Here is a 25,584-nt window from a genome sequence, read left to right as displayed (position 1 = left end):
GGTTCTCTGCCCATGGAGTCCATTGTTGAACCAGAAAGTGATGTACATTCATGGATCTCCTGTAAGGCTGTGTAAGGACATGGCGTTCTCAGAGGGAGATGATACATCCAATTTAGAAGCGGCAATATGTGGGTCAAATAAATGTAAATGGGAAGGATAAATGCCGTCAAAAAAAGTCTTGGACTGAGAAAAGCCTTGTGGTATTAGATATTGGAACTGCAGTATATGATGGAAGCTATAATGGCATTTCATTTGAGTATTTTTATTAGTTGAAGGCATTTTTAAAAGGATGAAATTTGTATACTCCATGTAATTACTCTCATATTTTGAAATGTTTCTTTTAACTGTATGTGTATTTTTTCCATTTTTATAACAGAGTGAGATGGCTAAAATCGCCCAATTTCTCTCTTCCTTTGTCTTCATTATATGAAAATAATCCACAGTGCCCATTTAAAAGGTCAAGTACATCGAAGTCTGAGTTAGAAACCTGCACAAGGAGGTGCTGATTCCTTTTATAACTGATTTCTAAGCAAGTAGCCTGGGGATAATATTTAAATGACATTTCTCTGTAGTAATTTTCCTTGTTTAAAAAAATTCATTTTTAAAATTTCTATGCCCTGATTAAATAGATACTGTACAATAGATTCCATAATGAATGACACAAATTAAAAAATACTACTTCATAATACATTGTCTTATTGGTAGATCTGATGTAATGGAGTTTATATTTCAGTAGGCACAACATTTTTAATAATAAAAATACTTTCATAAAATTCATATCATAGTACTTCCTGAATCTTTAGGTACTCTCTTAGTTTCAAAAATACATTTTAATTTTGAAAAAGACAATTTCTGGGAAGAGTTTAAATACCGAGCATACAAAGTGGGTTGTAAATAATCTGCCTTTGACAGCTGACATGCCAGTAGTTAGACTTTATCAGAAACTTTTGCATGTGAAATTAGGGCAGAGACCCTCTGCAGTGAATTTTTTAGAATCTTACTTTTATTGGCTAAATGTGAGTCTTGAGATCAATAAATGAAGGAGAATTACATACTATAAATTATCATGAAAAGAAAGCACATTTCTAATTAAAAAATTTTGACTTATGATCAAATGACTGAACTTTGTGGTGCTTTGTCCTCTAAATTATAAGATGAGCATGGTGAAATGATATTAGAGGGGTCTCGCTGAGTAAGTGCATAGGAAGCTTTTTGAGAACCTTGGGTTGTAAGTGCTGCACACGTTGAGAGAGGCAGTTTTATTTACAGTGCAGTAGAGTGCACTGTGGAGAAATAATGCAAATGATAGTGTTACAGGAGATGGTTCCCTTTTATTAAACCTTAATATATCACTCAGGTGTGATTGGTTTCTTCTCTGTACAAGCAGCCACAACAACCATCTCACTGATGCAAAAATTGATAAAGAAAAGGAAAGGAAGGAACAAAGGCAAAAAAATAAAGAAGGCAGAAGGAAGAGAGCCAGATAGAAGCCCCAGAGTCACAAGTTATTCTGTGGGCAGAAGTCACTGATCAGATTTGCTTACTCTTGCCAAATGTAAATAGTTACAAGCCTTTAGGTTCTTTATTTTGGAGTTAAGATTTTAAACTCTGAAGATCTCAACATGTCTTTTCTGTGTCACTGGACAGGTGCCACGTGGTCATTTTAAAGAAGGACCATTTCTCACCCACACCGACCAGAGAGGGGAGAAAAGGGGATGGTTGATTTAAATACCCTAACGCAGAATTGACTGTGGATTTAAGGTCTCTGACTTAATGTTGCATTAACTACTGGTGGCTGCTTTACTGCCTTTAAAACATGCATATATAATTGGATACTGTAATGCTTTGCGGGTAAAATAAATACCAAGTCACACTAAAATAAATACTCTGCATGATGAAGTTCATGTAGACATAAATTAATCATTTACCAGTTAACCAATATGCACAGCAAAGAAATAGATCACTTATTAAAGGTTGCCTCATCTATAAAATGGGAAAAATAAAAAGCTGATATATTTTACAGTGGTGCCGTGAGGGAAAATATAGAAAATTATTGCTCAGCAGTTTATAAACCATAAAATGCAGTATGAACATTAAATTAATAATATTTGTACTAATTCAGATTCAATACCCTCTGCATTAAATATATCTCTTTGCCTATTGAAGCGTACACACAACCAAGCCGAGGCTTTTTATTTAATTTTTATCGGTGTCTTTGGAATTCTGCAGAGCGTCGCAGAAGTTACCGATTAGGTTAAAAAACTTTTCAGCCCCAACATTTGTAAGACAAAGGTCTTGGCTGTTCATATCCCAATCCCATTTTCAAAGTTCTCTCCCAGAGGGCCCGATGTCTTTCACTTTTATAGACAGTAGTTACAAAGGGGACACGGGTGTGAATTTTTCTATCAGGTGCAAGTGGAGAATGTGAACATGAATCAAGTTCTGTGGCTTGGTTTATTCTAAATTATGGATTGAAATCGGGAAACGATGTTAAACTGGCGGGGAGGGAGGTGCGTCGGGTCTCTGCATATTGCATTGAACTGATCTGAGATGTCAACGTTCTGTGCTGGGACAGCAGCACGGGCCCCAAGCAGCGGAGTTTCCAGGATATCATGCTGCTCACCACGTTACAGGCTTTCAGGATAAATCAAGCTCCTGTTTCTCAGCTCTGGCTCAGAAATGTCGTTCAAGGGCACAAGGGAGAACTAAGCCATATAAAACATATTTCCCATACTCTTCTACCTTTTCTTGTCCTCCTTCTTCTTTTTTAACGGAGTCTTATTATTTAGAAGGCCAACTCGTACAAAACCTGTAATCCACTCAGCACATTTTTAACATTGTCAAGTGTCCCTTTGACTCTCAATGATAAAACACATCAGGCATTTCTCCACTCACTTCCTTTTTTATAGGGGCCGTGAATGTAGAAATACCTCCTCATCTTCCCCTATGGAATGACAAATGGTTGACTGGATAAATCTGAAATATTGCCAAATCTCCCCTATGTATCGTGTGTCACCAGCAATAATAAACAGTGACTAATCTTTGGTCATGAACTATATTTATGGCTTTCTTGTCATCAGGAGGTAGGTATTTTCTCGAATCAGGTTTAAGGCTCTAATATTTATGCTGGGAGCATATGTGCTAGAAAAAAGTCTACCTGGGTCCAAAGGAAAACAACCCTCACAGTTTCTTTCATTTAACTATTTATAGAACTTGGCATTTCCATCTGTATCTCTTTTTTGCCTCAGGATTCATCCAGCAGTGTTCTGATCAGGAATCTAGTCTATCCCAGTCAATTTACCATTTTGGTGATAACAGTCTCCTTGTCTAATAGGAAAAGTAATAGCGAAAGGAACATGGTTAAAATGCGTACTTTATCCCAGTTGAAGCTTGTATAGATCGAAAAGAAACACAGTGAAACTATTTCCTCCATTGCCTAAATCCAGCCCAGGGTTATGGGGATTGAAGTTTTCCTAAAGGAACTATCATAAGGGCACAGCATCAGAAGAAAAAACTAGAGAGGCAAATTAAGACTTTGAGGGAAGCAAAATAATGTCAGGAAGGCAACAATTCTACTTCAGTTCAATTTAATATCAAGTGCCTGTTTGGATACTAGCCAAAACTAACAAAAGTCACTGCCCTCATGGAGCTTACATTCTAGTGGAGGGAGACAGACAGTAAATAAATGAACAATAAATGAGTCAGTTATATAATTTATCAGATGGTGGCGATTATCACAGTGAGAAACACATCAGGGAAGGAAGATAGGAGTTGGTGGGAAGGGGTTGCATTTTTAGAAGTGTGGTCAGTGAAGATCTTACTGAGAAGTTGACATTTGAGCGAAGACTTGAAGGAGATGAGGGAGCAAGTCATGTGGATTCCCTGGGAAGAATGTCCCAGAAAGGACATAGCATGTGCAAAGGCCCTGAGGTAGGAACGTGCCTGCTGTGCTGGCAGAACTGTAGCGAAGCCAGAGTGATTGGAGTGGAGTAAATGTGGGAGTGGGGGCTGGAGGAGAGGGTGGTCTGGGTGGGCTGAAACATGGATGGCCTGAGAACCATTGTTAGGCTCTAGCTTTTACTCAGATTGAAACAGGGAACCACTGGAGAGTTTTGAGTCAAGGAGCAAAATGACCTGACTTATACTTTATTGGTAGATTGGGAGTTTGGGTTTGGCATGTACACACTGCTATATTTAAAAATAGATAACCAACAAGGACCTACTATATAGCACAGGGAACGCTGCTCAATATTCTGTAATAACCTAAATGGGAAAAGAATTTGGAAAAGAATAGATACATGTATGTATATAACTGTATCACTTTGCTGCACACCTGAAACTAACATAACATTGTTAATTAACTATGCTCCAACATAAAATAAAAATTAAAGAAACGAAAGTAGACGGTAGGGCACAAGGGTGGAAGCAAGGAGATGAATTAATTAAAATGAAAAGTTCTGCTCTCCTCTCTGCATAAGTGTAATGAATATGAGCCAGGAATTGGGAGACGACAGTTCAAAATTCTATGCAAAGACACTGAAGTTGTAACTACACAAAGCTGAAACTGGTTGGAAAGGAGAGTTCAATAAAGCAATCAGTTCATTTCCTCAGCACCAAATGTTAAGTTTGAATACATTTTAAACTAAGTTCATGAATAACCAATGATAAAAAAAATGTAAGGTTTGGGAACTTTGAATATCTATTGCTAAGGAATCGATAAAAACAAAACAGAACAACTCTGTCTTTAACGTGGAGTCTGGGTTGTGGAATTAAACATATGCCTATTATGATGTTGAAATGGTCTCCTCAAGTACCTTTTGGTCCTGGAAACAAAAACCAAAAACAACCAACCAAACCAAAAAAACAAAAATCAAGACCTTTCAGTTGGAAGTTGGGGAAACTTGAAGAGTAAAGAAGAATGCAAACCAGCAAGAAAAATGAAGGAAGCCATAGTTTGGATTAATTGCATTTTTATTTTCAGATTTAAAACATATGATTGATGGGAAGAAAAAAAAACAGTTGAGTCTTCTTCAAGGAACAAAGAAATAGAGAAATAAAAATACTGACAAAAGGTGAATTTAGCCTTATAGTCAGCCTTCCTGGCAGTCAGAATTATTGTTATGAAACAGAGCTCTCCCCATTTCTCCTGGGCAGTTTAGGTATGGAACAAATTAGACCTGAAAAAGTGTCAAAATTCACAGTAGGAGTGCCTGCTCAAAGCACCATTTTCTCTCTGAAGTAGGTTATGACATTCACCCAGGGAAATTTCTATTGAATTATAATTAGGTGGCTAATTAAAAAGTGGATTATCAAGTATATTAAAATATGAGAGAAAGGTGTGCACATCATTCGTTCTTTAATTTAGGAAATCCACTGTTTCCTTAAAAAAAACTCTCACTGGAAAATTCCATGTATAATACGTATGTTTTCTTTTTTCATCTTAAATCAGTTTCATTGAAGCAAGTCTAAGATTTTGTTTATTGAGGTAATGGAAGTAATTTGAGCTTCTTCTGTTCATTAAAAAAAGCACCTAGACATCGTAGTTCTCATTCTTTAGAGTGAGAACTGATGGCCATACAAAGCAATGCAAGGTTCCTAGAAGAAATAATAATAGTAATGAAAATAACTGCTACCATTTAGTCACTGCTAATGTATGTCAAACGCTGGATGTCTCATTTAATTCTCTCAACAACCTTATGATGTAATTTTATGTCTATTAAACAGATGAGGAGTACGGGGATGTGTGTATGGAAACAGATGATTGAACCTGGTGTACCCCCCAAAAAATAAAAAAAAATAAATTAAAATAAAAAACAAACAAACAAACAAACAGATGAGGAAACTTAGCTCAGAGATGTTAGGCAAATTATTCAAAGTCACACAGCTTAATAGGTATAAAGCTGAAATTCAAACTCAGGTCTTTGACGTAAACAGTCTTGCATTAAGGAAGAGTTCCTCCCCCACCCCCTTAAAATGTTTTAACATTAAGCTAAAACTATATAGTTGCATTCAACTGGTTTTGAAATTGATAATGTTCACGTTCCATATAAAGTTAATCAAGATCTTATATTAATCAGAAGACCATATTTCCTAGCCAAACATCCATTTATTTTATAAAGTAAATGATCATCAGGAGACTCCTGAGCCACTACTAACAGCAGAAGTTAAAAAGTAAGAGTCACCTGTTACTGTCAGTTATTGTCTTTTCCTATTTCCTTCTAATTTCTAAGAAGGTAAAAATTAAATAATAGCCCCTGAACATTGGTACGATCCTATTTATGAGCCTGCTACACTAGTCAAGTATTAAGTGGGTCAGTCTGTTGCTAAAATTGGCCACCCCAAGTAGATGACTTAGCAGACAGGGACAACTGACTGTGCTGGGATGGGCTTCCCGAATTGCTTACTCAGTCCTGATACCAGGCAGGTGACTTGAGTTCCTTCTCAAATAAAAACTGATAACAGCAACAGTGTCACTACACTAATATTTATTGAGGGCCTGTTGTGTGTCAGACACTGTGCTCATTGTGTACATCACTTCATTTTGCTCCAGGGTTTCTTAGTCTTGGTACTGCTGACCTTTTGGGCTGGATGGCTTTTTTGGTGGGAGAGGGTTGGTGTTGTCCTGTGCATCTTAGGAAGATTTGAAACATCCCTGGTTTCTACTCCTCAGATGCCAGTCCCCCCTCCCCCAAGTTGTGAGAGCTCAGACTATCTCCAGATATTGCCAAATGTCTCTTTGGAGGGCAAAATCGCCCCCAGTTGAGAGTGAACCTCTTTTACTTCCTCAGCAACTCGAGGGAGGTCAGTACTATTACATTAGTAATATTACTGATGAGGAAACTGTGGCTCTAAGAGGTTTAAGTAAAAGCCTAAGATCTTGCAGTTAGTAAATTACAGAGCTGGAACGCCCATAGATCATCTGCCTCTTGAATGCTGTGATTCCATGGTTGAAACTCCTAAGTGAAGATCTGCTCTCTTTCCCACCCTGTTCACTCCTATATTTCATCAAGGGGTGGAGCAGTGGGAAGGAAGAGAGGGCGCACATGACATAGTGCACAGAGTTTCTATTGTACCTTGGTCTTTTATGCGATAGATTAATTCCATTTTAATTGGAATTCTGAAAACTAATGAAAAAAAATTACAAGTGTTAGATGGTCTGTTCTCAGTGTTTTTGAATCTGATTTAATTCTAACCAATTAGTGTGCCGTTATGAAGGAGTATTACATTGAGAATCAATATTATACTAAACACTAATATTTTATTCAGTATTAAAAATTTATACAGATGGTAATACAAGTGCTTTATTCCTCCTTGCTCTAAATGAGAAGAAATGCTTCCTTAGGGCAATTTCAGCTACAAAGAAAATGTTATCTTCTGAGGAGACTATTGGTATTACACTTAACATAGATCATTGCTTAAATGAATCAGTAAGATTTAGTTGCATGAAATTTGTTTTATTGTAAAGTGTATAAGTTTTTTAGGGTATCAAAAATTGTTTTCCTTTTCATACCTATCATATAATCCCATGTTAAGATGACGACAAAATTACATTATTGTCCAGTACGCTAAACTGGACAAAAGAATTGTCATATTCTGATTTTAGAATATCATTTCTTTCTTCCTTTTTTCTATTTCCACCCTTTTTTGATTTAGATATAATCTTAGATTGGAATTTGAACCTATACCCAGGTTCTGCATTTTATGTCTTCTTTGCGAAGAGGAATTAATAAACCTAGATAAACAGTAAACTAGATAAACATCTAATAATCACCTAGAGATAGTGCAGTTAGGCATGATTTAAAAACAGGATTTCAAATCTGCTTTCCAAACTGTGCCCCTTTGTGCCTCTTCCAGCACCTGGCCTTGCCCTGCTCTTTGGTTTTAGGCCCTGGGTCCACTGCACGCATCCTGTGGCTCTTCCTGGCCCCTCCCTTCATCTTGCCTGTCCTTCTGCTGCTTCTCTCCTAACTTCAGTAGCTTTTTCAAACTTCTAAGCTAGGGCAACCTGCAAGATTTCCATAGTTTGGAGCTAATGAAGGCATTTACAATTTTTTTTTTTTATCACTTCTGTACTCTAATTCCCAGCTTCTCAAATATTTGAAAACCTTAAGCAAACTATGCCTTTTAAAATGTACCTAACTTGTGAATTACTGTACTTAGTTCTTCAGTATCAGAAAAGTTTCGCTCCATATTTTAGTGATCTCCCAGTTGGGTTGGCAAGATCAGTCAGTTAATATGCATTACATAACATACTTTGAAAAAGCTACTCTTTAGGAAAGGAATGCTTCTAATTCCAAAGGCATATTAGAAGTTAAAAACTGCCATGCAAAATGAAAGCAGGAAAAAGAAACATTGAATAAATAAAACTAACCAGAAAATTAGAAATTGAAGGTGTATTCAGCATGGCAATCACCATTACAAATAGGAAAATGTAAATTAAGAAAACATTTAATTGGTTGACTTTTCTGAAATATTGACTGGATGTCATTAATAAACATTTTTATGCATATGGCTATTCTGAAAGTTCCTTTAAAAATGAAAGACTAATGCCTTAATGAGAGGTATTATCACATGAACATATTTGAATCTGGCTTATGAAAAATAGGACTTGAGAATTTAAAATATGTGCATAAAATGCAAATGGATTTAATTAACTGAAAACCCATAAGACAGAACTTCTTCAAATAAGCAATTACTTTGGGGACTAATCGTGTAAATAGGATCCTGATTCATTAGCACAAATACCCATATGAGAGAAGGATCAGGAAATTTTATTCTGTAGGTTATTTATGCACACATGGTAATATCTCATTAATTTAGGGCTTCAATAAATTTAAAAACTTTTGATAATTTGCTCATGAGCTGGGCTGACGTTTACCTTTTTTTGCAAACGTTTTATTTATAGGTAGATAACATATGGTGTTTTAAACATTTATTTTCAATCTTATGTACATTTTTTAGACACGGAATAAGCTATTTTCAGTGAACCTCGGGCACTTTACAAGCTCCTACATACACCCAATCTATATGCTAATAACAAAATGTTCATGTGATTTATTATAACAGGTCTCCTTAAGGATTTCTGTTTTATAATGTTTTGTTGAAGTTACTATATGTAGTTTAAAGTAATAAAAGCCACATTTGTTGAAGAGTTATCTATAATTCAGCCTTTCCACACGTTCACACATGCTCACCTCCCTAATTCATTAGAATAAATGAAAATTTGCAATATTCACAGCTACACATACACAGAGAGTTTTTCTTTTAAATATGCATTAGAATCTATAAAGAAAAATAAAATACAACAAAGTGAAAACAAATGATTGTTTGAATGTGGACAAAGGAGAGTGAACTGTCTCGGATCATCTTAAGTCCTTTAGGCACACAATACACTGGTGAAAACTCAGTAATACAGCCCTTTTCTCAAAAGCTGATTTTGCTCACTTGGGATGACTCAGTTCTAATCAGTTGCAAAGTGATAATAAGTTTTTCCAATTAAAGCCAGTTAATGCCCAGGCCAAAAGGAATGGATGCTCCAAACTAGGGCATCTGGGACAGGGAGAAATGGCACTGCACAGCAATCTGGCATTTCGAAATCTTCCTTGTATGCGGCCGTGACTTTTCAGAGTCCACATGTCAATTTTCTGCACAAGATGCTACTAACTAAAGAATCGTAGAAGTGTTTATCAAGTGAGTAGAAGAATTATGTTATTATAGTGATCCAAACTCATACGTATATCAAAATTACTCATTCTAAAGCAGATAAAACGTATTTAACATTGAGAAGAACCACAATTGAACTAAAAAAATTGAATATTCTTTTTTATGAAACATTCTGAAGTCAAATAAAGATATTAGAAGTCATGCCATCTTCACACAAGAGGTGTTTCCTTTTTTTTTTTTTCTAGTATTGTGAGAAGATGAGAACTATACATACTAGTAGTTACTTACCATATGGAGGGAAAAAGTAAACTCCAAGTCCATTTTCATGACTTAATCAAGAATACTTGTTGAAAGAGGCCTCTTTCATGTGCTTCTGGATAGTTATAAAACCTGGGTAGGAGATACAAGCATGGAATGTTTCATCAAGAAGAAAACTTTACAGGCAATACGCGTCTATGTCAGTGATGATTCCTCATCTGAACAAGAGCTGTCATAGCCAACCATATGCTAAATCAACTTGGTGTGCAGAAAAGTTTGCACAAGAAAGGCTGAAATGACTATTGCCATTAGAGAAGGGCCCCCGGGGCTGCCTGCATCCCACTCGGTGTTTCTCTGCGTGAACTGAAGGTCCCTAACGTCACCCAGGCTCAGTTCCCTCATCTCCCTTGTGGGAGTAGTCATGCCAGCTATTCGATGGACTGCTCTGATGAGCAGATAACAGAATGTGTAGAAAGACACTTAGTTAACTGTGAAACTATTTCACTTATTTATGTTCTGACTCTATTGTAAGGATTTGAGGTGGCTTCCGCAAAGGAAAAAAAGGAAATATGAACAAAAATAAGAAAATAAGGTTGAGAGTAAAAAAGGAAGAAGTGTAAATGCTACCCACGTTGGTCAACACTTGAAATGATTGACGTTACAATTCAGATTTGAATTTCTTGGTAATTTAGGAAAAAGGAAAACATAATTTCTTCTTAATCTATTATTAGAAAGGAGAAAATACACCACTTCTCCCAAAGAAGCCAAGTATTTTATCCTCTTGATGTGAAATTCTTAGAAAATTCTTTCATGTAAAACACGATACAGGGATACAGAGATAAAATGGACTATTCTATTTAACAAGAGTAGAGCTGACTGCCTATTATGAAAACTGAAGGGCAAGAGAGTACTTTTGCTTGGAGTTAGTTATTTGATGCTATGAAAATTTCATTACTCCTAGAGACAAACCTGAAGCTTGAATTAGGGAAATCCTAAATACAAGCCCACTCACTCCCAAATAATAAATCACCCTGCTCTCCTCCCTTGCTGTGTCTTCCTAACAGACTCACAAGGAGCTCCTTAAGTCATGTTCTCAGCAGTGAGAAGGAGCTTCTGAAGGAAGTCACTGATCGCTCGTGACTCTAGGCCAATCGGTTCATTAATAAACAGGGGGTGGAGCTGCAAAGATAATGAACCCAGACGTGGTACAGTACTGACAGCCGCACAGCCCATTTTGTGGGGCCATTTCAAAAGGGAAAGGAAGAGAAAGGGAAGAGATACAACCAAATGACTATACTGTAAAGGAAACAAATCACAGCATGAGGTTCCTCCTTGAAATCCATGTTTTCCTGCCTTTCTTGAAACCTCACTTCCAGTCTTACAGGAAATGCCTCTCAATTTTCCTCTTCTGGCTCTTCTACTTCCCCTTAAACGTGGACCTTCCAGAAGGCTCTCCACTTGGCAGCAGTTTCATTCACACCCACAGCTTAAATTATCTTTTTTGATGCTTCTCCAGGCTGGATCCCATCCCCATCCTCTACTGAATTTGCTTTTATTTTCCTGCCTAACGTCAATGGCATTGTCACCCTCCGTGGCTTGAACACTTGACGTCATCTTCATTCTCCTCCTCCTCCTCCATCACTGCACCTCCGCGCAAAACATACCCACCTGACTATGGCCACTTTTGCACAAAAACTTCACTTCCCTTTTACGTGTCCAAGGCCGTTGTGGATCAAAAACTCATCCAGCCTCCACCATCTCCCATCCAGGCAGTGGCCTCCCCTCTCCTGTACCCTCTGCTTCCAATACCCATCATTTTCCAGATTTCAGGATGGATCCTAGTTTTCTTCCTAAACTTCATGCTTCCCCACTTGCTTGAAAACTTTGAATAGCTCTCCAGTCCCTATAGGATCAAGTCTAAAACTTCTGAGCAGCACTTTCCAATAGCTGAAATCCATACATTTACCACTTTCCACAGAATCTTTCTAGTCCTGCTCAGCCATTTCACCTCTCTGTGGCCCTCTTGCCAAAAGCCGTTTCCTGCCTCCGTGACTTTGGTTACTAGCTGTCTGCTTCTGAAATACCCATCTCTCAACACCCAGTTCAAATACCACCTCTTTCAGGGATCTTCCTCAGTTCTTGAGTAGAATCCATTGTACACTCCTCTACAAACCCAAGGATCCTTAACTGTATCCTCACAACAGGATTCACATTTATAGTACTCTGGCTTTATTTTTGGTAGCTATAAAAACAAGCACAAAGAGCTCTCAACAAAGCTTATAATCTAGCTAGGGAAACTCTGCTTTATTCACATTTCTAACTTATACGGTGTACTATTTCATGCTTGAATATTGGGGATGCTATATAAATACTAGGCATTTAGATAGTTTTTAAAAGTCATATAGCACCACAAAAGGCTCTGAACACAGGGTTAAGGACACCATTTTAGACAGTATTTTCTGAATAAGGGATAAGAGCAAGACTGTCCAAATTTGGAAGACAAAGTAATAAAAGGAGAGAGGATGAGAGAAAAAAAAAAAACCCAATATAAGTAGAAGTGTTACTTTGCTCTCTTCATTATTTTAACACATTTGTTTGATCAATTTATAAAAATCAAGGAAGTATTTACACCTGAGGAAGAATGTTGCATTTGCTGTAATGAATCAGATCACAAAATAGTCATCACACATTTGAGATGATCACACGGGATATATCTTATGGCAGAGGTGTCATTAGGGATAGAAAGCGTCTTCCTGGTGCCTGTCCTGTTGCCTGATGCATGGAAGACAGTTCCCTGATTGTTGAATGAATAAGTGCTGACTCATCCATTTCTCTCTCCCCAGCTGCACTCCAGTCTCTCTTCCCCTTTATAGCCACACTGCTGTAAATAATTACCAATGCCTGTCTTTCTTTTCTTACCTGCTGTCTGTGGCTCACACCGCTTCAGTCTGACCTCTGCCTTATCATGGCGCTCGCTGTGCTGAGATACAGCCTTCCGCTCCGCTCCCTCTGGGTGGGCTAACTCTTTGGTGTTGTTGAGGGGCAGGGAGGGAAGTTGAGGCTGCAGCTCATGCCACAGAAGCTGCCAAGAATGTGCCCTGCAGTGTCACAGCCCGTGGCCTCCTCCCCCACCCCAGCAATGCCAGCAAGCGGGTGAGGCGAGTCAACACTGCTTCGTGACCATTTGGTTTATTTACCCTGCTCACAACAGCACCATTGGGCGGGTGAACAGGCAGCTCGTAAAATCCCCTGCTGTCAGGTTCGGATTTTCTCTCCACTTCAGATCCCCAGAACCTCAGACTGTTCTGTGCACAGATTCCACCCAGTTCCACGCTCTCTCTAGTGGTCGCCGTCAGAATGGCTTTCCTCTCCATCATGCCTGCTCCCGAGCATCTTCTTAAGATACGTGTAAAATACGAACATGTGAAATAGTATCAAATATGCATGACTGCAGTCGGAACCAGTTACAGCTCTGTTTCCCAGATGTATCATTTAGTATTTTCTCTTTTATTTTAATTCAAGCAAATCTCTCCTTTGTCAGTCTTCCACATTCAAGGCAAGTGAGCACTCCCACCTTCTCAAAAGGAAATCCTTGCTCCCTGGCCCTCTCTCCCCAAAAGTTGTTTCCTGCCTCGGTGACGGGTTTCTAGCTGTCTGCTTCTGAAATGCTCATCTGGGCATTTTAGAAACGCAGCAGTCTCCTGGGTTTCCTCTTCTTTCTCTTTCTGCTCCTCCTCTCACCCTTAGCAGGCTCATCCGTCACTCCGTGGCCATGATGGATTTGAATTCCTCAAGACTTTGGTCCTAGCACTCTCTCCCATCACTCACTTTATAACCTATCTCTGGGCGTCGTCTACAGCTGTGGATCCTATCGATCATATCCAGGCCTGTGAGTGTGGAGATGAGTCACAAGTTTCTGTCTCTGGTTTGGATCCCAGAGCTTCCTGACCAGCTCACACCCATAACCGCATGTCTGCTTGCTCTACCCTGTGACGACTCCACGACATCTCAGACTGAGCATGACCAACACTGAGCTTAGCATCTGTCTTCACAAATGTGTTGCTCTGCCAGTGTTCCCTGCCACTTCCTCGTGGGCTCCACATAAATATCGCAGAAGATGATCTGTCAGTGTTACCTCCTATACATCTCCTGAATGCACTGACTCCTTAAGAGTTCATCCTTCCATCACTAGGTCAGGCTACCAGTATCTTTCTGCTCAGTAAGTTCAGCTGGCCTGCATAACTTTTGCCCCATGCCAGTAGTCTGCATTGTAGCCAGAAACACTTTTTTGAAATATGAAATGGATGATATGACTGACTATAATCCTCCCCCTCGAAAAAGCCCCCCTCCCCGAAACCCGCCTTTTTATTGGTCCTAGGATAAAGGCATATGCTTTGCTATGGCTAAAAAGCCTCTCATGGTGATGGCTTCTGATTATGTCCTCAGATTCAAGTTGTTTCTCCTGCTCTCTGTCCTCCAGCCCCTTGGCTTTCCTTGTCTCTCACATGGCCCCTGCTGCCTTCATCTTTCCATACATTTTGGCTCTCCCATACATCATGCCTTCTGCCTATACTCCTTGCATGTATATCATGTAGGTCTCATTTTCTGGAATCTTGCGTCTGTCCTTTGTAGCAGTTAGAACAGCTGCAATTTCATACCTACTCGTGTCATTCTTTTACTGGCTTCCCCAGCAGCCTGTAGGCCAAATGAGGGCAGAGAACACCTGATGCAGTTCGGTGTGTCTTACCAGTGTCTGCCATAGGTACTCACTAAAGACAACTTTATTGAAAGCATGAGTATATAAAATGAATATGAAGATAAACCCAGATATAAATTCAGCAAGAAAAATGTACCAATAGCCAAGTGTGTAAAAATTCTAAAGATAAACACAGTATTGAGATTAGAAACAAGAACACTGAAAGCTTTTGATGGATTTAAGAAATCAAAGTAGGAGGGCTTCCTTTTGCACCCAGATTCAGCAGTGGGTGGGTGGGAATGCTAGGGATTTTTTAATGAAAAATTTTACCTGGGCTGAAAAGCAACTGGTTTTAGCATGTAAAAATATGCTAAGATGTGAAGGTAGTACTTTCTAACACTACTCCTGCCATTTTTGCCATTGCGTGTATTGAAGCAGAGCCATTGCAAGGGCAGGAAGAGAGGATTAGGACCAGAGACGAGCTGGGGAGGCAAAGGAGAGACGAGATTTCAAAAACGTTTACATCTCTGGATTGTGGCTATTCTGCTGGGTACGCCTTTTTATATTCTTGCTTCTAAAATCCATGTCATTACATGCACTATAATTGTCTCTGCTTCCATATGGTGACAGAATTCTATCAACTGTATCAGGATCTAAATAAATAGGCAAAACGAAAATGTCGCATACATTGTTTTCCCTCAGTTACATTCCAAATACAGGACCCCCCAACCCCCAATAATGAAACACAAATTTTGTCAATTAGAATAGTATCAGTTGTGAATATACTTTTGCAGTTATGAGAGTAAAAACATTCCACATTGGAATAAGAGATGCCATCTGATTTCGATTTAACACAAAGGGGGAGAAAAACATTCCATTTAAGAATGACAAATAAAACTGTCATTGTGATCCATTTGTAGCCCCTCAGAGAATGCCACAAATCCACAGAAGGTTGTGAGAAGCCAGTTATTGTATTTGCTCTCTCGAAGAGAAGGCGTAGGGGTCCGCGACGGACTGCTACCTAAGGAAAGTCGGGTTAGCTGGAAGAGCTTGCGTCCGCGTCCTAAGTGCACACCCCTTCAAGGGGCGCATGAAAGCTCCAGCTGTTGTATTTAAATAGTGTGCACCAGCAGGAGGGGTGGGGTGCTGCAGGACTGATGGGGGGGTAAGAAAATGGAGCACAAGCTTTGTCTTCCTTGTCTGTTCCCCCATCCCTCTACCCATGAGTTCTAGGAGGGTCTTACGGGCCAAACGCCTCTTTCTGCTAGGCCTCCTGCTCACAGAAATTACAGAGAGCTATCAAATCTTGATTATAAACATTCACAGTGCTAGTTATCTTTGGACATTTTACTGTAGGTTATTTCAGGCTCAGGTACAAGGACACTTACCAAAAGCAAACACCGGAAACATAATCTCTATTCCTTATTCCTGCACTCAAGCTTCCTTCTTTCAAGTAGCAGTGTGCTGTTAAGTACATATACATATATTCATATATAAGTATATATAAAATATGACCCTCTGCAAGGCATAACTGATTACTTTTTTCTCCTTTGCATTGGCTGCTAAAAAACTGAGAATAAAATTTGTTACTATCTTCTAGCAAGAGTGTTGAATTTCACGGCATAAATTTTGTGCATGAATCTCTCTCCTGGCCCTATCTTACATTCCTAGCCTTATTTTTTTCCTTTGACTCATTTTTTTCCTATTTGAAATATATTTTATATTGCTCTACAGTATGTATTTTTATTAGCCTTTCTCTATAAGCTTTAAATCCTTTCCAGCATATAAATAAAATATACAACATTTATAGATAGCTTTTTTTCCCCCTTTGGAGGGTTGCAAAATTTTCCCAAGGCAACACATAATTCATTACCATAAATGAACATTAAGACACTGGTGTTCATAGTAATTAAAATTTTTTTGTGATATTTAGCTCAATATTTCAGTTAGGTTTTCTTAATATTTATACATATACTTATAGAGCTGGAATTGCTAGCCTGAGGAACATGGACTGTCAAATTATATGCAAAATTTTGCACATATAAGTTTTCATTATGGAGGAGTTTCATTTTAATCCAATTCTGAAAGGTGAATTTTGACCCAAAAGATGAAAAATTACTCCTTAACAGGGAATAACCCCAGAAGACCAGATCTTGGTCTTTTTTTAAATTTTTTTTTTTTTAAAGCTCTTTATTGGAATATAATTACTTTACATTGTTGTGCCACTTCAGATCTTGGTCTTTTGACATTCAACTAAGTGACAAAATATCATTGACTACCTACTAATTGCCAAGCACTGTAATAGTTACTCAGAAAACAGCAGTAAACATGTAGACTTGACCTCTGATGTGCTTTTAGTCCAGTGGGGATGAGGGAAGGCAATGAAAAAGCAATGTGAAATAACTGGATGGCAATGTACTATAATAAATAAAACAAAGTAATGTAATAGAAAATGAATGAGACTGGATGGTCAGGGAAGACCTCTCTGAGGAGGTGTAATATTAGCTGAGCCAAGCAAGATTGGAGGGAAGAACATTCCAGAGAGAGACCAGCTAATGCAAAGACCCTCATGGAGATACAGGCTTGTTATAACCCATAGCCCTTCCAGGAAATAGGGATGGTCGTTCTCCAAATTCACTTTTCAAATTCATTTTCAAAACTTCAGTCTAGAAATATGAGACTGACTGTCTTCTGCGTGAAGTTTAGATATCTTGTTTTCATTTTCTTTTCTTTTCTTTTTTTTTTTAAGTTAGATTTCCTAATGTGAGGGAAAGGTATCTTCAGGAAAAAGCTGCCATTTTATTGCACATGGAATTCACTCAATAAATAGTTGAGTCTGCCATCTTGAAGGCACTGTGGGAGATGCCCTCAAGGGGCTCAGCACAGGCCAAATAAAATATAACTGCCATACACGTAACCATGATGTACCTTAAACCAATCTTATATTGTTCCTCAGCATAGGTTTATGAGCCAAGTAAAGCCCGGATGCTTTAACACACAGCTTGAAACCCAAAGCTCTTTAGCAAGGCACCAATCATCCTATAAAAGTTGAAGATGGATGATGAGGAGAAAGGAACACATAATAAAAATTGGGATTAAAAATTCTTTGTAATAATACCCTGTACTCTGTGGCTTGGAAAATGCTCTCAATAGCCTTGGCTGCGTAAATTAATAAATTAAGATGTGACTGAAGATCATAGATATCTCCCACATTACTGGCTGTTTTCCTGAATTAAATTGTTTATAAATATGTTAAAGAAATACTATACTGATAAGATGAAGACAAGACTGAGGTCACAGAATTCTCTGTGATAGCTAAAGTGTGGCAGGTACTGTGTGAGACCTCTGGGCTCATGGCCTTTGAAGTAAAGGCTGTTTTTACTTCTACAGATAGGGTGAAACTGAAGTTTAAAGAAGCAAAATGACTTGCCTGGTCACAGAGCTAGTGGGAGGAGCTGGCAGGGAGGGATACCTAAGCATCCTGACTCCAGAGCATCCATGATACCATCTCCACCCTTATCAGTTAGCTCCATGAAGGGAGGTTGTTCTGTGAGTTTTATCTGATAAACTCATCTGCCTTGCTGTTTAAAAGGCTTTGGGGAACAACATCATGAACAGTTAGTCTGAGTTTATCGTGTGCAAATTAATTTAAATACTAGCTAAAACAAAACAAGTAAGAAAAGCTGCTATTAAGAGTAACACATTAAAAAAAAGGTTACTTGACTTTGGATCATAGTAAATTATTTGGGTTATCTGTAATACACCCTCTTTTAGGAAAGTAATGAAGAGTTTGAATGTATTTATTTTAAAATTCTCAGTCAAGTAGCATACAAATTTATGGTTACCAAAGGAGATAGCCAGGGAGGGAAAGAGATAAATTAGGAGTTTGGGATTAACATATACACACTACTATATATAAAATAGGTAAACAACAAGGACCTACTGCATAGCACAGGGAATTATATTCAGTATCTTGTAACAACCTATAATGGAAAAGAATCTGAAAAATATGCATAATATATTTGAATCACTTTGGTATAGCCCTGAAACTAACACAACATGGTAATTTAACTATACTTCACTTTAAAAAAATGGTAAAAAAAAATTCTCAGTCAAAAGTACAAATATGATTTTACTAACTTCTTTCTGCCCTCACTGATTTTTTTTTTTCTCACTGATTTTTGATAATAAAATTTTGACTTGGGAAAGGGACATTTTAGAGCTTTGTTCAAATCTAGAGCCAACCATCATTTTCCTCTTTCCCTCTCCCCGGACCGTTCTTGCAGACTGCTCAGAGGCTAATCCCGCTGAAATAACAAGAGCAGTAGTGGCAGCAGTGGCATAGCATCGTACTGGGTACCACTGGTTGAATATTTATGCAGTATTGTGCACTGTGCCATGCACTGTACAGCTTCACTTTATCCTCACAACAACCCCGATAGTAGCCTTTATTATTATTCCCAATGCCCAGCTCTCAAGAGATGGGGGCTCACAGAAGTTGCCCACAAAGGCTTCCCAGCTTGTTAATGGAGGAGCTTACACCAAGCCCATTGACCCTGGAGCGAAGGCTCCCTGCAGTTTCCCCACACCATCCCCCTTTGTATGATCATGTTTTCTCCCCTAATTGACACATTAGTGAGGACACTCTATTTCCCAGCATAGGCCTCCTAAACCCTTTAGAATCCAAGGCTGTCCGTGATCTGCACCCTTTTTTTTTTTTTTTTTTAAACCTGTCCGAGCTAATTTCTCTAAATACTCTCAAACCCTATGGGGAACCTGCTTCTTCTTAAAGCTTCAGAAGTCCCCTAAGCCCACAATCCAGCTTAAATTCTACTGCTCTTAAAGGCCTGTTCAAATTCCACTTATCCAAGCCATCTTCCAGGCCTCCCCAGCCCAGAGTAAATAGCTTGAAGAGCTGGCCTCTGCCGCCTATCGCTGCAGGTGACCCTGGTGTCCCCAGGAGTTTTGGCAACCTGGACTCCATGGAATCGTGTGAGAGTTCTGTTGGAAAGTGCCGTTGGGCATTTTTCTCAGCAGCATGTCCAGAGCTTTTATCAGTCTTTTTAAAGCTTAACCACCACTTAGCAACCCTCGCTCTCATCCCAATAAACACACCCCCCCCCCCCCAATTCTGGAAACGAATAACATTAAATGCTAATGTTTCTTGAGCAAGGTGGCCAGATTTAGCAAATGAAAATATTATATGGGACATGCCTATACTAAAACATGATTTGTTGCATATTTTAAATTCAAATTTAACTGAGCCTCCTGTACTTGATCTGCAACCCTGTCCTTGAATGTTTCGTGGATATTAATCTTATTTTTCAACTATACAGAATATAATCATCTAGAGGGCAAAGGGCTTCATTATTTCTCCACTGATTTTAACACTCAGCTTTTATTGCTAATTGCCGATTCATTCTTGTGGTCCAACAGAGACATTTTGGAGCATTCTTGATTTGGGGCCAATATCAAGCCTAGTAGCTAAATCATGATTATGCATATATTGGCTTTTACTGTAAGGAAATGGATGTCCATAATACTTAAGCTAATTTTGATCATCTCTTCTACTTGCTGTATTCAAACACATTGATTTTTTGTTTAAAAAAATCCTCTCAGAAGGAATCTGGAAAAGTTCAAAACACACCAAAGTTATTATTGGACCTCGAAGTGAAATCTTCAGACCATTTGATTGAGAAATAACTGAAGGTGTCTGGGTTCAATCTCAGACCTATTAATTCAGAATTGTGCAGAATGGCTCCAAGCTATCTGGGTTTTTTAAAAGCCTTTCGGATGATTTTTATGACCTCTGAAGTTTAAGGACTGTTTTGTTTTCTCTTTTTTTCTTTCTTTTTTTAAATAGGATATAATACTCTAGGCAAGGATTGCTCTCTTAAGTTAGAGGAGGAGAGTTATCTTCATCCTTAAAAACAAGCCGTCATTATTTGGAGTTCAGAATATCAATTATCTTTTAAATGTATCTGGAACCTTTCACACTAGTGTTAAGTGCTCAGCACTCTAGATTTCCTATTTGGAGTTCCCAAGTATGTAAACAGAATTGGTAAACTAATGATAGGTACTAAAAGGCTGCCTGATGGATCATTAAAGTAGTAAATGAGTCACTGAAGTTTATAGAGGCCATATGAAATGGAAAAATAAGATTTTCTGAAGTAGAGTGCTCTGCTGTGTACCAATGCTGCTACCCAGGATTGGTCTGGGAAACCTAAAGATCTTTGGAATTTCTGAAAGAAAGCATCACTGTCCACAACTCCTACCCCTGCTGCCTGGGCAGCCCCTGAGTGCTGGTCTGGAAGTCAGAAGACATAGATTCTCTACTTGTGGTTCTGTGTATTTCTGAGCTTTCATCTCCTTGTCAGTAAAACAGTGGTTTAGACCACTGGATGGTCCCTAAAGTATCTTCTAATCTCAAGTTTCTATTATCATCCTAAGGTTGTTTTCTCTGCTGTAGAATATGGGGGTTGGACCATGTGCCATGTGTCCATTTCTGCTGTCCCAGGGTAGCCCTGCTGTCTCCGCCACTATACTTGGATCCTCATTCATAATTCAGCAGCGTAAGATTGATACTTCACTTAGGTTATCCAAGAAGGGGACAATATATTGGCCATTAGCACCTGTCCTTTCTAAGAGACAGTTATTCATTCAACATATATATATACTTATTGATCACCAACTATGTGTCACGGTGCTAGGCCCTGAAAATAAAATAATGAAACATTTAGACCAAAAGAGCTCTGGTTGGGGAGTGATGGGGGAGGATAAGATAAAAACAGCCAACACATGTAAACAGACACATAAATAACCACAGTTTGTAATCAGTGGTCTGAAGGATCACTAAGGATGACAGAGAGAATAAGAGAAGCCCAAGCAATGACTGGGAAAAGCCTTGTGGGGAAGATGATAATTTTCTTGGACCTAAAGGAAGAAAAAAGAAAAACAAGGGAAGGGCTTGGAGGAAAGGGCAGGGCAGGGGAGAGCATAGCTAGGAATCTCCTGGGAGGAGCAGCTTCTATGCTTCACACCCAAAGTCCTGCAACAGTCCCTTCCGGCCCTGAGAGAGAATTTAATCCAGAACTAGAGGAAGGGAATCAGAGGCCCAAAGAGTTTAAGGGACTTATCAAAAGGTGAGTTAGTTACTGGGAGAATTCTTGCATGCTTTAGTCCAGAATATGAACCTCTCTTAGGGATCACAGTGCATCAGGAAGTGCTAAAATGCCTTGGTCCAGAGCTTCAGTTTCCTCTTTGTGAAACACAGACAGCATCTATTGCCTCAGATCGTTACGGGATTTAATGAGATAGTGTCGCACAGTGCCTGCTACGTCATAGCTGCCTGATAAATGCAGACTCTCCTGATTTTTCACCTGGTGCACTTTCACCCATAGCAAGCTGTTAGAAAATAAGTAGAGCAGAGCTTAAGTTACTTAGATAAAGGAAGAGAGGTGGCAGAGGGGAAGTTCTGGAATACTGGACTGGTGTCTGTTTAGCAGCTATCCATCTGAGAGGCTGAGCAGAGGACATGAGAAGAGAAAAGGCCACTGGAAGTGGGAAGGTATCAAGGAGAAGCATCCTTAACTTCATGGTTTTGCTCACCCCTTAATCTGCTAGTGGGGAATCTAGAATTGTCTTCATAAGACAGAAAAGACCATCGTAGCTATATTTATACTTAAAATTAGCATATAAGAAACAGGTTTTACTCTAGGAGACCGGTAAACAGAAGAATGACACTCTTTATTATTAAATACATGCAAAGAGAACAATGTTATGTTAACATGTCACTCAATCCACTGGGAGCAAACTAATTCAATTATCTGCAGAATATTAAAATGATTGCTGGTGTTAAGGATGCTTAAAAATGAAGCCCATGATATGGAAGAATGAATAATTTATCCAGGCAACTATGAAGGTTTTCTTCTTTGTCTGTGAACAAAACCACAGATTGAACTTCAGCCTTAAAATACCAACAGGCGCATTTCATGGATTTTAGCGGACAGCTGTAAGGCCTTCCCACAAAACCTGCTTGCCCTCCCTGTTGAGTTACCCAAAACGTAAGGGAATATTTATGGTTCAGACACACTTGAACCAGGGCTGAATATTTCTCAGTTTCCGAAGTTCACTGGGTCCCCTTTCCCCCAACCATAAGGTAAATGCCATTCCATATATAGCTTTTTGAAATGCTGCTTTCTTTATGATTCCCTGCCAGTGGCGCCTTATGGGAGAAATTTTGTTTCAGAGTTTCATAGGATGTGAATTGAACTCATTATTTTACTCCACACTCATTGTTTAATTGACAGGAAACATGCATTCTAAATCATCTTGTATGCATGGCAGAAGCAGCTACATAAATTTAACAATGGGTGGATTATTACTATTTAGCATATTTATGGAATTTTATATTTAGGTAGCATTTTACAAATCTTTTATTAGTTAATCCTTACACTTCCCAGTGCATCTGACAGGTGGTAAACAATGCCTTGGGCTCTAAATTGCCAATACGTGAAAACTTTAATGGGAAAAAAAAAAATCTACACTGTGCCTTCGTGCTTCCAAATTTGCCAAGAGCACATTTCTGACCCCTTTTTCTCTCACTGGAGACTAGGCTAGAGGCCTAGGAAAAACAGGCTTGCACCCTGAAGTATAAAAGGGAATATATGGGGCTCTGTCGCAGGTCAGGTGGCCAGCACCAGAGGAGACCTCACAAGACACCAAGGTGGTATGACAGGATTCCAAACAAGGATGCATCCCAGGAATACAGCACATAAAAAGGCACATAAGGAAGCAGTTAATTTTTCTAAAACTGTATAGTGAACTTAGTTTTCAAATCTGATGATACCATCCACACCCTCTGGACTCGCTAATGACAGCACCGGTTGTTGTTGCAACGCGCACATGTATATTGAAAAATACAAGCGAATTCAAACTAAAAGAGTTTGTATTTTCGTCTTTGAAAACTCACACGATTTAAGAACTACGTTTCCTTCAACACCTACCTCAAACTCTTTAGACTCCTCCAGTCTACCCCTCTTCCAGACCCCAGAAGGTGTTAGAGAGCAGGGCGAGGAAAGCCTCTGTGGATCAGAGTTTCATTCTGGACCCAAACATTTCACAGCCTGGGGCTTGCAGAGCTAACACACTGAGAAAAATCATGCTCGCGTCCCCTGAGGGCCAGAGCCACAGAGGCTGTGCCTACTTTCTGAAGCTCCCAGCGTGGACACGCCCAGCCCAGATGCTAATCTCTTCTGATTGACGTGACTCTGTCCCTCTAATCCCTCAGGCCCCGGCCCCGCCTGCGTGTGTGCGCGTGCGTGTGTGTGTGTGTGTGTGTGTGTGTGTGTGTGTGTCGGGGGACAGCTGGTAGGCAGGTGCAGAAAGCCCCCAGAGTAGTTTGGAAGCAAGCACCCTCTGCGGCCCTGGGCGTTCCCGGTGCAGCTGGGCAGCTGTCAGGAGGTCAGTGTGAGGTAACCAGGGCACCTCCCTTTCAGGGGCGCAAGGGGACGCTCCGAGCCCTGGCGACCCCGGGTCTGCGGATAGGGGGCGTTGCGCCGAGCGCCCCCCGTGACCCCGCCCACCCGCGCCCCCACCTCCGGCGCAGTCCTGCCCCGCCCTGCGCCCGGGCTACCTGGGGACGCTGGAGGCACCGGGCGGTGGCGGTGGCGGAGGCTCGCGGTCTGGCCGGCTGCAGCCGGGGGCTGGCGCTCGCTTCGTTAAGCCTCCGCGGAGGGCGGCCGACCCCGCCCCACCTCCTGCCCCCGCCCCCTCCCGCCGCGGCGCCCCTCCTCCCCTCCCCCCGCCGCTGACCCGCTCAGACACCTCGGCCCGGCGGCTGCCGCCTCCCTGCGGGCGGGGGCTGCTGGGCCCTCGCCACCCTCTCGGCCTGCTCAGGAGTCATCCGGCCGGGGCCCTGGGCCGCCTCCCCGCCTCCGCCTCTGGAGCTGCCACCCCACTTGCGCCAGGCACCCCCCCCACCCCCACCCCGGCTTGGTTGACCCGGGCGCCCGTGACCTCGCCCTTCTCGGCGCAGGGCCCAAGGGGCCACGGCGCGGGGTCGGCATCCCTATCACCCACCTCTGGGACTCGCGTGGGGCGCCGGCGGCGGGGGGCGACTGCTTCTGTAACTGGAGGCCAAGTCTGGGGAAAGTTTCTGGCCATGTCAAGGGTCAGCCTTTTCCCGTAGGGACGTCCTCTAGCCAAGAAATGGGAAGTCAAGCGATGCTATCTGCGGGTTGTGCTGACATCACAAACCACACATCGCTAAAGGCTCTCCATCATCACTGCAGCCTTCTGAGCGTTCGCCTTTCAAAGCCCCAGCGGAGTGACATTTCAGTGCAAGGGTTCAAGGATCTTAATTTTTAAATAAAAAGGTTAATGCTAGAAACCAATACATGGCGTGCCCCCATACCGAGAGCTGTGCCCCCAGCTCTCAGTATGGTCACCTTTGAATAATTCAGACTTTAAAGTGACCAGGAGTACCTAGGCCGGTCACTACCGTACACCTCCACATCATTAGAACTTTCGGTGTCTTTACCCTTCTTTTTCATTTCCCCTGCGATGGAAAGGAGGCGTGAAAATGAAATGCAACAGAATCAATTTGAAGAGCTTTTAACAGCTGGTATAAAAGTTTATGAGAGAGGCAGTCTGCAATCATTGAAAATAAGAGTCAAAAATTATCTGTGGACCTCACACTTCAGTTTTACCATTTTGTTCAAGTTTGAGTAATGGAGGGCTATGGGTATCTATTATTTTTAGTAGAAATAATACTTTTCTAAGAATTATTAAATAGATTAAACATATAATGTGGTTATGATATCATGTCAGATCAGGGTAAAACTGTCTACAGAAGAATGTGTTAGCCAGCTGATAGCATAGGAGACATAACAGCTTTTTTAAATGGTGAAATTGGTTTTGTCTTAAGAGTTTAAATAACATGCAAGTATAAGGTGGAGAACATTATA

At 40.2% G+C, this 25,584-nt stretch overlaps 1 protein-coding gene across 2 annotated transcripts in view; it reads right to left on the bottom strand.

Annotated features, from left to right (window-relative positions):
• The window catches only part of RHOBTB1 (Rho related BTB domain containing 1), a 122,733-nt gene extending 98,433 nt beyond the window's left edge, over positions 1-24,300 (bottom strand). Inside the window, exons 1-2 of one of the 2 annotated variants that reach the window (XM_057734826.1) lie at positions 24,252-24,300; positions 9,952-10,053 (exon numbers count right to left, since the gene is read on the bottom strand). The gene's annotated coding sequence lies outside the window, so the exon portion shown is untranslated. Of the gene's footprint in view, positions 1-9,951; positions 10,054-23,622; positions 23,697-24,251 lie in introns of those variants that run through there. The other variant, XM_057734825.1, reaches the window with a different exon arrangement.
• Positions 24,301-25,584: the final 1,284 nt, after the last annotated feature.

This window comes from Hippopotamus amphibius, chromosome 5 (genome assembly GCF_030028045.1).
Source record: "Hippopotamus amphibius kiboko isolate mHipAmp2 chromosome 5, mHipAmp2.hap2, whole genome shotgun sequence".
Classification (NCBI taxonomy): domain Eukaryota; kingdom Metazoa; phylum Chordata; class Mammalia; order Artiodactyla; family Hippopotamidae; genus Hippopotamus; species Hippopotamus amphibius.
The sequence above is the reverse complement of the archived record's forward strand: the minus strand, read 5'-3'. Positions and strand labels throughout refer to the sequence as shown.